This window comes from Lycorma delicatula, chromosome 1 (genome assembly GCF_047948215.1).
Source record: "Lycorma delicatula isolate Av1 chromosome 1, ASM4794821v1, whole genome shotgun sequence".
NCBI lineage: Eukaryota > Metazoa > Arthropoda > Insecta > Hemiptera > Fulgoridae > Lycorma > Lycorma delicatula.
Window position 1 is genome coordinate 384,501,006 of NC_134455.1, and position 13,229 is coordinate 384,514,234.

The following is a 13,229-nucleotide window of genomic DNA, read 5'->3' on the forward strand; positions in this document are numbered from 1 at the left end:
TTTAAAATGGATAATAGACTTATACGTCCAAAAATATACTTGGTAATTAAAATAACAACCAAACTTTTATAAAAATAACTGTAATGACTGCGCGAGCGTTTACATTAGAAAGATATGTTAATGAATTCATAGTTTTATCTTTAGGGGTAAGGTTATTAGAAACCTTTTTAGAAAAAAATTCAGAAAAATCCAGGGAAAAATCTAGAAAATGTCTGTAACTTGAAGAAAGAACTTTAATGAGTTCATCATATTTAAATTCTCAAAAATGTAAAATTCCTATAATAAATATAGTGAATGGTAAAATCCAACCGTTTAATCATTGTCTACTGTTACTATCTACTTTTATGTCATCTACTTTTAATATCATTTAAATAGAGGCCTTTTTGAGGTAAAGTTTATCCAAATTTTCTTGGTTATGAGCTGATGTGTCATACAGTTGGTGGGGACATGACATTGGGAAAACTTCATTCTCAAAAAGTGGTATAGCCACTCAATAATAAAAAATATTACATGTCAGGCTTATTAACGAAAGAAAGAAGTGATGTCGTTTCCTCTTGCCTTCTTCAATAAGCAAATTAATTTCACTGTTATGTCAAATTTTGCCAAACATTCTGAAGGTGTTATTCACAACCATAAGAAAAAATGTGACCAACAGTGAAAAAATATGTAAGAAACTATGCATTATATACTGTTAGGAATTTTTCATACAGTACAACATTTTCACAACACATTCCTGTGTTCAAAATTGAGTGCTGATTTAAACATTAAAACAAAATATGGTAATATTAACATCCTACCTCCGTTCAGTAGGAAGAAAATTTTGGTAATAAGATTCTTCTGTTGAGTATTTGAATGTAGATGTGTTTATGTTACTATCTATTTTTGTTTATGTCTCAGTACAGTTTGGGAAGGAGTTGTCTTTGTGTAATCTTCAGGAGGTTGAATTTAATGAAAATATTACTCGTGTGCATTTTTAACTTAGCAGAAATTAATGCCATGAGAAATATTATATAAATATTGATATAATAAAAGATGTTATTATAAGTAATATAATTTTCATTACATAAGAAAGTATGGAAAACTACAGCTGTTTTTTTTCCAAGAAAATGTAACTCTCTGCATTTCCTTGTAACAAAGATGGACGACTTTCTTGGTAAAATAATCTGGAGGTAAACTAGACCCTGTTCGGATCTCTGGATGGGGACAACTAAGGAAGGGATAACCAGAAAATTAAAAAATAACATTCTACGAGTCAGAACGTGGAATGTTAGATGTCTAAAAAAGGTTGGTAGGTTAGAAAATTTAAAGAGGGAAGTGGATAGGTTAAAAGTAGATTTAGCAGGAATTAGCTAGGCTCAGTAGGAAGAAGAAAATTACTTTTCTTCAGAAGAAAATTACATTACTATTCTAAAATCACCTGACGGTGATTTTAGAATAATTGACTCAGCTTCAAGTAAAGGTCAGGCAGGAATAGGCTTCATAATGAACAAGATGATAGAGAAGAGATGAGAGTATTTCAAAATGCATAGCAATAGAATCATTGTAATAAGGATAAAATCAAAACCTAAGCCAACAACGATTGTTAACATCTTGTAGATAGAGTGTGTATGTGAAGAAATTGACAAAGCAATTAAACACGTAAAAAGGGACTGAAAATTTAATAATAGTTGAAGATTGGAGTGAAAGCATTGGAAAAGGCAAGGAAGGAAACATTGTGAATACGAGCTGGGAAAAAGGAATGAAAGAGAGGAATAATGTAAACTGGAATAAAATGTTCAGCATTTTAAAAAAATTAGGGTTGAAATATAGAGATAGAGAACAATTGCTAACATTTACAGGAACCAAACTACAACAGCAATAATCAAAGAACTTAAGAAAGAAGGGAGTCCAACAAGGATGTTTCTTATCACCGTTACTTTTTAATCTTTTCATAGAACTAACAGTTAATATGTTAATGAACAATTTAGATCTGGAGTAACACTGCAAGGTGAAAAGATAAAGATGTTGTGATTTCCCGATGATATAGTAATTCTTGCTGAGAGTATAAAACATTTAGAAGAAACAGTGATTGAAATGGATGAAGTCCTACACAAGAACAACAGCATGAAAATAAAAAAAAAAAAAAAAAAAAACAAAAATAATGAATGTAGTAGAAATAACATAGATGGATTACTCAATACAAAGATAGAAAGAGAAAAGAGTACATAAGTAGGAGAATTTTGTTATTTGGTAAGTAGAATTACTAAATGAATGAAGTAGGAGTGATATAAAATGCCAAATAACATAGGCGAAACAAGCTTTCTGTCAAAAATATAATTTGCATACATTAAAAATTAATTTCATTTTTAATTAAATTAATTACAATTACTGACAATTAATTTTTAATTGTCAGGAAAACATTTTTAAAATTATATATTTGGAGTGTAGCTCTATATGGAAGTGAAACTTGGACGATCGAAGTATTGAGAAAAAAGATTAGAAGCTTTTGAAATGTGGTGTTATAGGAAAATGTTAAAAATCAGGCGGGTGGATAAAGTGATAAACAAAGTGGTGTTGTGGCAAATTGATGAATACAGAAGCATTTGAAAAAATATAGTTAAAAGAAGAGACAAATTATAGGCCACATATTAAGGCATCTTGAAATAGTCACTTTAATATTGGAGGGACATGTAGATGGGACAAATTTTGCAGGTAGGCAACAAATTTTTAGGGATGTAGGATGTAAGTGGTATACTGAAATGATGTGACTGATACTAGGTAGGAAATTTTTGAAAACTGAATCAAACCAGTCAAATTACTGAAGATAAACAAAAATGAAAATAAAACCAGCTCAGATAACATGAGTTATCTGACACAACTGAGTTATCTGACACACAACTGAGTTATTCCACACACAATGTGCGTGCAGATGCGTGTGGAATGATCAGAAAGTATTAAGAAAACATATTGAATGAGCAAGCCAGCTACAGTGTAAAAATGGCTGTGGTAAGACCAACATGCCAACATGCAATTTGGTTTTAGGAAAAGTACAGAGACAAGGGAAGCAATTTTAGCATTCAGATTAATAGTAAAAGGGAGATTAAAGAAAAACAAACCATATACTTGGCATGTATAGACTTAGAAAAGGCATTTGATAACTTAGACTGGAATAAAATGTTCAGCATTTTAAAATATTTAGAGTTCAAGTATAGGGATAGAAGAACAATTGCTAACATTTACAGGAACCTAACTGCAACTGTAATAATCAAAGAATATAAGAAAAAAGCAGTAATAAAAAAGGTAGTCTGACAAGGTTTTTCCTTATCCCTGTTACTTATTAATCTCTACGTAGAACTAGCAGTTAATGATGTTAAAGAAAAATTTAGATGTGGAGTAACAGTGCAAGGTAAAAAGATAAAGATACTACAATTTGAAGATGATATAGTAATTCTAGCTGATAGTAAGATAGATTTAGAGAAACAATGAATGGCGTTGAAGCCCTACGTGAGGACTACCACATGAAAATAAACAAGAACAAAACGAAAGTAATGAATGTAGTAGAAATAAAGTAGATGGACCACTGAATATAAAAATAGAATGATTATGAAGATTATGAAGGTAGAAGAATTTTGTTATTTGGGAGATAGAATTACTAAAGATTGACGCATCAGGTGTGATATAAAATGCCACATAGCACATGCAAAACAAGCTTTCAGTCAAAAATGTAATTTGCTTACGTCAAAATTAATTTAAATATTAAGAAAACAATTTTGAAATAATATGTTTGGAGTGTAGCTTTGGATGATCAGACTATGAGAAGAAAGATTAGAAGCTTTCGTAATGTGGTGCTATAGGAGAATATTATAAATCAGATGGGTAGATAAAGTGACAAATGAAGAGGTGTTACAGCAAATTGATGAAGAGAGAAGCATTTGGAAAAATATAGTTAAAAGAAGAGACAAACTTATAGGCCACATATTAAGGCATCTTGAAATAGTCCCTTTAATATTGAAGGGATTATGCAGGTAGGCAATGTTTGGAATATGTAAAAAACATTTTTAGTGATGTAGGATATAGGGGTATACCGAAATAAAAAGACTGGCACTAGATAGGGAATCTCGGAGAGCTGCGCAGACCAGTCAAGTGGCTGAAGACAAAATAAAAAATAGATAAGAAAAATAAGTTAGATCATGATAGTGGAAATAGTTTTAATTTTCAAATTTATCATTTAGATAATGTTTAAATTTTTTAATTTATCCAAATTGCAAGATATTGCATCATCACTGTCAGTTATTTTAATAAAATTTATGTATTTCATTACATGTAATCAAATTAATGTAAACTGATTGACTGATAATGTGCCCAAAGACAATCATATATGTGCACATTCACACATAGTGCCTTTTTGTCTATAACAACTTCAATAATGATGTGAATTTTTAAAATATATTTTTTTTAAATGAGCAAAGATAAACTTTATTAAATAAAAATTGATTACTACTTTTTTTTTAAAGAAACTGATTAAAAAGTACAAGTTTCTATAAAAAAAAGTGAAATGACCCTGACTATATTTCAGATAAAACAAAAATATTGCTACCATACATCCTCATCAAGACTAAATAACTTTTGTCTGAAATATTTCTTAAATACTGAGTTTAAGCAGAAAATTTAAATAAATTTGTTAATAAAGAAATATATTTACAACTCTGAACATCAGAGCAAAACCCATCTATCTGTTAAACAATTAAGTTTATAACTCAATTAAATTCTACAACAGAAGTTTATAGTCATTTTTTTAACTTTAATTATTGTAACATAAGCATGAGTGAAAGAAATACATAATTAAATAATTTACATCGTTAACATGCAGCATTCATGTCAAATAATATAATAATACATTATTATATTATAATAAATAATAATTCATATTTATGTCAAATAGAATTATTGTGAATCATGAAAATGTTAAACTACAATGTACATACAATTATATTTTTTCAATTCTTTTATTTATTATTCTGTTTTATATTTGTTTTTTTTTTTTTAATTATAAATTTCCTGAGTACATAATTCAGTAACATTTTCCATTTATTTTAGAAACTACAAAATTCCTATACTAATTTATAATTCAATCTATACTACATCCTAAATAATATAAATAATTTTATTTTAAAAGGTTTATATATATATATATATATATATGTGTGTGTGTGTTTTAACATTAAATAGGCTATTAGGTGGAAAACAGTCAAAAGTCATGCATGATGTGTATATGCGGTAATACAAATTTACACACATGAACATTGGTGTACATCTTTTGGAACACTAGGTTTTTTTATTATTAACAATAAACAAATTTTTAAAAACTATGTGCAAAAATAATCACATAAATAAAAGAGCAAATTAAAATAAAAAATTCATTAGCTAAGCATCACATCCAATTGTAAAAATTCGTAGTTTAAATCTTATGAAGAAAATATTTTTTGTTACAAAATTTTTTACAAAATAAAAGCTCAATTGATTTTATTATAAAATAAGCTGATGAGCAAAAAACTAAAACAAAACTGTAAAACAATCCCTCATTCCACTAAACCTGTGCTTATGGGGAGATGAGATAATTTTATTCTTAAATATATTTTAGAAACATTATGTAATAGTTAGTTCAGCATGAAATACATTTTATTAACAGTGAATAGTATAAAAGATATAGCTTTATTTAAGTATTACTATTATTGGTAGTAATCAACATCCAGTAGTTGTCAAGCTGAATAGGTCAGATCAGTGAGTGCCCAGCCAGACAATTTTGTGTGAGCAAGGGTTTTTCTTTCAGGAAGTTTGAAACTTTGCTCATTGGCCATTATGATTTATTCCAGAAAACATTTTACTGATCAAAGTAAAATTTACTGATAAGTAGCATTCTTCTGCCATCCTGATATTTCAATCTTCTACTGTTGAAAAAAATTTCTCCTATTGTGTTCTTTATTGAGGGATAATTGGTTCATTTATGGTAGATCATCATTTAATCACTATGTAAATATTTCTGTATCCTTGAATCCTTCATTCTGGTGATGTCTGGATTAGCTACTTATGAGACCCATGCAATGGAAATTTAAATGAAATCTTACCAGTTTGGACTACCAAACAACCAAACAAACAAGGCCACCAACAGATGGTCCTGTATCAGGACTTTTCTGAGGACTCTTCCTTACCTAATAGCTGCATTAAAAGTCCAAGTTAGGAGCAAGTGTTTTTAAAGTATGACTTCCCAAACCCTTCTATTTGAATACATAATTAATAATCTTCCATTACAAAATACTGCAAATATTTATTTATCTTTAAATCAAAGAAAAACTTTTATTTAAAATCGGATACTTGTATTATGGAGTTCTTTAGTCATTAGGGCAAAGTTAAAGGACATCATATCATGTATAAATTTACAAAAGTAATTATATAAAACTATAACATTTTTATTTTCAGAATTACATGTTTTATATAGACATATCTTCATAATTTACATGTTATTTAATGAGGAAGATGAGATCATGCAATGATGTGGGAAAGTAGTAGATACTTGCTGAGAATTAAATATGAGTTACAGAACCATGAAGCTTGGTTTGTAGGGTTTGATTGGTTTCATGTCTACTAATGATGGGTTTGTAGCTGCATCATGCTGAAATTATGTGGTGAACTTTATGATAATTGTTCATTGCTGAAAAATGTTTTATTATCTTGCTAAATAAGTCTGAAGTTACAGAAATTTTGCAGCCATTAAAAAAAAAAATACAGTCCTCTACTTGATTTTGATGATAATGAACACTGTCCAATCACATTTTAATTGTGGAGTGATTTCTGGTGTTAAGTGCTTGAATTTTTTTCAGATTGTGATTTAGGGTCCTGTTATTTATGTCACCAAATAGATGAAGTAGCCTTCATCACACATACAATGATTTTTCAAGAAAGTATTTGCCACATTTTGGTAAAAAATAATTTTTATTTGACTTGGATGCTGTTTACTAAATACGAAACTTGTAGAATCAGAACTTTATTGTTACATGTTTTCATAGTGAACTGTTTAGAACTATATCGTTGAGCTGATACTGAAATTATTCTTATTGTGCAGATTCATAACAATAGGTTTTTATAAAATGCTCTTAACTGCCAATAAACCACGGTTTCCTGATCAACATTTCATTGTAAGTAAATGACATTGACTAGGGAAAAAATGACTAAAAACATTATAAATTATTATTTTTTTACAGATTACATTATTACTTTTCATTTATTTGGTTCATTTTAATAATTATTCCAATTCAATATTAATTTTTGTTGTTTTTTATACAAAAACTATTTACTCAGTAATAAAAAAATATAATCACAAATTTAAGAAATGGAGTACACTACTTTCATTATCTAGTTTAGTCATCCTCTTGTACTATTCTTATTTTATTCTGGAGAGCACAGTGTGTATATACTTTTTTTAAAACTTATAAAAGTCATTAGTAATTATAAATAATTATGTTTAAACTTATTACATAATTACATTATTTGTCCCAATTTTTATTGTATTTATGACATATTCAAAACAATTAAGGTATCAACAGCACTGAGTAAAGTAGTGTTTTCTGAAAGTTTTTGTGTTTATTATACATCCATTCCCTGTTGTAAACAAGAATGAAAGTTTCAGTTGCAAGGATGAATAACAACTCCAATTCTGGGCACTTGGTTTTTCAAAAGGTTAAAATATATTAAGTTCATTGAAGAAAGTGATGCATGTGAAAGTAATGGAAACCACATCACTCTTTATTTTTCCAGTAAACTTGGCATGGTACTGTTGTTATTCGTGAAAAAGGTTACACTATCTTTTGAAGCACTTGTGCTAATACATCCACTATAATTATAAGATAACAAATATTTAATTTCTCTTTTTGAAGAAATATGAGTAAGTGTATTTCTAATGCTATACACAAGGCCTGTACCCAATTAAAAAAAAAAAACAATACTCAAAAAAAATATATTTCTGAAATTGGTGTTGAGTTTAATTTGTAAGCTATAAATAAATACAGTATATCAAAAAATTAATTTTGTTTTCACTGAGGATTGTTCAGATGTTCAGTATATTTTTTACTTCTAATCACAAAGTAAATTTAAGAATTTAAATAATATATGAAATATTTTTTTCTTAAATTTACATCCTACAATTAAATTCAAAATAATTAATATTTTTATAATTCAGATATGAAGTTTAGTATATTACTTATGATATTTGATTTTATATGACAGAGTACTGAATTCCATTAAAGGTATATAAACTTTTACACTGAGAAATATTCACATGGCAGCTTAAGTAAGATTATAAAGCATCATTCATCATATTTCACAATTGTTGTGACATTATGAATACTGAGTAGCTGAACTCGCATGGCACTGTCATAAAATACAGCTGTTATAAAAAAGAATAAACTCAATTCAAAACAATTTTAAATTGAATTAAAAATATCTGTTTCAGAATTAAATGCTGTTTTCAATAATAAATTATCTATTTCATAAATTAATTGTTAAAATGTTTTCTATTAATAAGAAAAAATATGACAATAATTATTACATCAGAAGTAACTGCACAAAAATTTCTTTTAAGATTAATTAAATTTATTAATGATCTCCATTATGCAAATTTTAAGAACAACTGAAATATTAAAATATGGTTGTTGATTGTCATAATCTCTGAATTGCAGGTGACCTGATATAAGTGAATATACACTTGTGAAAATTGTGTGGCCTTCTTAAGACTAACAAAATCTAATGCCAAACTTATTAAAGAAAGTAAAAGAGTGAGCTGGTTTTCCACTTCCTTCTTTACAGAATTAAATTTACAATCATATATCATTATTCCAAATCTCTGAAAATGTAACAAGATGTTCAGCCTAAAAATCATCACTACAGAACATGATCACACATCATCACTAGAGAAAATGATTATATGAAATCAGACCCTATCTTTCTTTACCCTAAAATAAATACAACTTTAATTAGCATTATGGATTCTTTGCAGTGGTACAGCAGCAAGCAAGCCTGCAAAAGGTAGTGCAAATCAACAGATTAATTTACCACTTTTAGAGAAACAATGTGTTGTGTACAATGCCTGTATTCTGTAGGGTGACTAATTTAATTTTGATTGGGTAATAATGGAGGAATAAGTTTCCTTCAAATACTGAGCTAAAGTTTATAATGTGTTACTGACTTATTGATAGAGGAACACGTACACATGTTAAAATGTTTACAATGAAAAAAATTAAAGAATAAGTTAACCTCTAAAGATTCCATTTTTATTAGTTTTACTTTTTAGTTCCTAATCTTTCCTCTACAAATATGTAGCTAAAGATACTTATGTAACTGATAGATTTTGCATAAACTCTAATTGTTCTATCCTTTGGAATTATAATTAATTTAACCTCATGATCATAGTACATTGATAAATAATACGAACTACTTCACAAGTTTAATATGATTCTAATCCTATTTTTTTCTATAATCAAAATTTTTAAGTATACAAAACATGAACCTTATTTTAAAATAATTTACAAATAATATTTTTTTATAAAAAATGCGTAAAATAATAGAACATAATTTTAATTTTCATTGTTTTTTTTTAATACTATCCAACAATGAATTACAGTGAGACATGGACAAAATAATAAACTGTAATTCCCACAACCTAATGGTTCTGCAACATTTAAATGTTTCATAGACTAACATTTAGAAAGTGAAAGGATATGATGATAAAACATCAACAGCTAAAATCATATTCAGTGAACTGGTATCAGTTGATCACTTGACGTTAAGAATGCTGGGTACAAGGGTGCTATTCACTATACATTATAGACATGTTTTAGTGGCTAATGGCTAATGACTATAGCAATTTCACAGTTTTGTCAAGTTTTAGACTGATAATTACTGATGCAATACAATTAATTTAACCCAAACAATCTATGTAGCTATTCAAAAAGCTGCTGCTTTAAGTTATTAACCTATATAACAGCCTACATAAAGATATTTAAGTTCAGTTGTATAAATAACTTGAAAATTTAAATAAAATAATAAAATTGTAGTAGAATATACTATAATAAATATGTTTTAATTTAATTAGTAATTTTTTCCCTATACAAAAATCTATGTAATTGGATATGACACTATTTATTCTTCAACTGCCCAAAACACCAAATTTAATCATAACAAGTAAAAATAAGGTACATAAATCTGTGTTATTGATTTAACAAAAGATATACAATACTTTAAGGGAAAAAAATATACTTTAAGTATAATAACAATTAATAAAACAATAATTATACCACTACATGTAATAATAAGAAACTAATATACACTATATGAATATTTGATCTTAAATATTAAATACAGATGTAAAACCTAAATTTAATTAATTTTTTAATAATATTAAGAAGTAAAAATAGAAAAAATCTTTTATTAAAATTACTGACAAAATATTCATACAATTATCAACATTATATTTAATATAACCTTATAAAAAAAAAAAATTAACTAAAAGGAATTTTATAGAATCCTTTTACTACAACCACAACTATAAAACAGTTAAAAAAATAACTTTTAATATTTTAATACATATGTTTAATAAATAAATAAAAAAAAATATTGTAATATATATGTAATTTATAAATAATGTTTTTCTTACTAGGTGCAATGTGAAAAAGCAAACAATTTAATTAGATATACAAGCAATATTTTTCTTCTTTTATTAAGAAAAGTGTTACCAGTGATTTATTTAACTTTTATTAAAGTATAATATCAATGTTGAGGAACATTATAAATCAACTTTACTATTAAATATCAAAATATTGTTATATTTTGTCACAGTACAGTGAATAATATAACATATAAGAAACATACCTTAATAAAAGATGATTGTGTTAATTGTGCCAATTTTTATACATTTTATTTCATGCAATTTTTATTTTTATTTATTTTAATAAACAGTAAATAATAATGTAAAAACTACAGTAATAATTCCATACATATGGAAGTAATAAATTAGAATTTATTAATTTCTAATCGATATATGGAGTTAAACAAATTCAGAAATATGTGGCTCATGAAAAGTAAATAAAGTAGGTTATTTTCATGCTGTGCATAAAGACAAAAGAATAATCTGTGTATTATATTTAGATGAGGGATATTCAAATGAAAACTGGAGTTGTTCATGTAATAAGTGCAAGGTGCTCATGACTAATTATTGAACAAACAGTTGCATGTCTGAACACACTTCAATAATGCTGTTTTCTCTTTCTCTTTTCCGAGTCAGTTGTAGTTAATACACCTGAGAGGAGATACAGAATAGTGTTACACAGAAAATCATTATTAAACTTTTTATCAATGGAGGGATCATACCCTATCAGTTATACAAAAGCCTTATAGAAGTCAATTTTGGAGATGAATTCTGTTTTACACCAGAGTATACAGTGGTGTGTAATATTTTATAGCATCAGTAGAATTGATAATATTATATACTTGTTGACAGAACCTTAAATTTTAGTTTAGCTGATTTAGAGCTGGATGGTTGTCAGTACACAAAGATGACAGCTTGAATGCAAAGAAGAAGACTGCACAACTTTTTTAGCGACACAAAAACTATTGAAACAAATTATGATTCTATAATTAACTGTAAAGAAACATGGATATAAAGTTTCAATCCAGAGTTAATACAAGCAAATATTCAATAGGGGTCATTCAAGTTCCTTCACGGCAGAAACAAAAAGTGATTTTTATTTAGATAAATAATGGCAATCTATTTTTGTAATTATAAAGGAAATACTCTACCTCGACTTTCTCAAAGACAAAGAACTAACACTAGTCAGTAATATGCAACAAGTTTTAAGGATAAACTGATACCTACAATTCAGTTCAAGAGGAAAGTTGTCCAGGTTATTTTTGTTTCTTTGTTGAAAATACTCACCTTATATTACTGCTTTAACTATGGAAATGCTATGAGAGCTCAAGTGGGAAATATAATTCCATCCCTCATATAGCCTATATTTAGTGCAATCAAATATCATACATTCAATCTACTTAATGAATTTTTAGGATGGTAGAAAACTGGCTCAAATAAGGAGGTGGCTGATGCTGTCTATGGATGGATCAACATGCAATTGTTGTTGTTAACATGTAACATGAGCTTCTTCTCTACTTGGATCAAAAGTTTCCTGGTACAAGTATAATGCAATGACAGGAGACTAGATAAGAAATAGTGTAGAAGTCACCACAATGTACTCAATGAATTATAGCTATGAAATTTCTGTTTGTATCTGAACGTTCCTCGTAAATTAAAATTGAAAGATTAATGCATAATGGAAAGAAATTGAGGTAGGGAATCAAAACTAGTTATGACATCTTTAATAAACAAATACTTTCAAGGGTTATTTTACATATTTTATTCTTTAAAGTCTACAGACTAATTATATTAAAAATTAATAAATGAAAAGTACCGTAAAGAAAGTAAGTAAAAACTAAAATATTTTTCTCTTCTAATTTACATGAGATCATATAAAAATATGCATTATTTATTTTACAGAAAGATCTACTTTGACTCTGCAAAATTTTGTTTATATATGAAATAAAGTCTTAACAAAGCAATAAACATCATGCTTTATTGTGTTAGCATCAGAAATATACCTATTTTCAGGAAATGATCCTAAAGCCAATATGTGAGAAGTGTGATTGTGTTCTAATAAAATTAACAAACTGTTAGTCTAGAATATTAACATATATACAAGTATCTATTTAAATGCAAATGATAAGCAATATAATGGATTAAAGAAATAATAAAATAAAAAAGAGTAAGTTTTATTCATTTTTCATCATTGACGACATAATTTATAATTATTATCATTTCATAGTCATTATCATCATCAAGGAATCTCAAAATATCATTTGACTATCATCAAGTTACATTAATAGATTTAATGTATTATTCAATGCACTAAATTCTAAGAGGGTAGAATCTAGAATGATTAACTCAACTATTAACTTTTCCCTTAATTGTGATATATCAATGAACATGTACATTATTGTAAAACTTTAGTGTTAAATGTAGTTCATTATGATTGAATTTATTTCATTCTTAATTAAAAGTAATTTTATTATTTGATTTCAAATGTAAAATATTTATATTTATATCCTAAATATTCCATTTATATTTTTTAAGTTAATTAAACAAAAATATT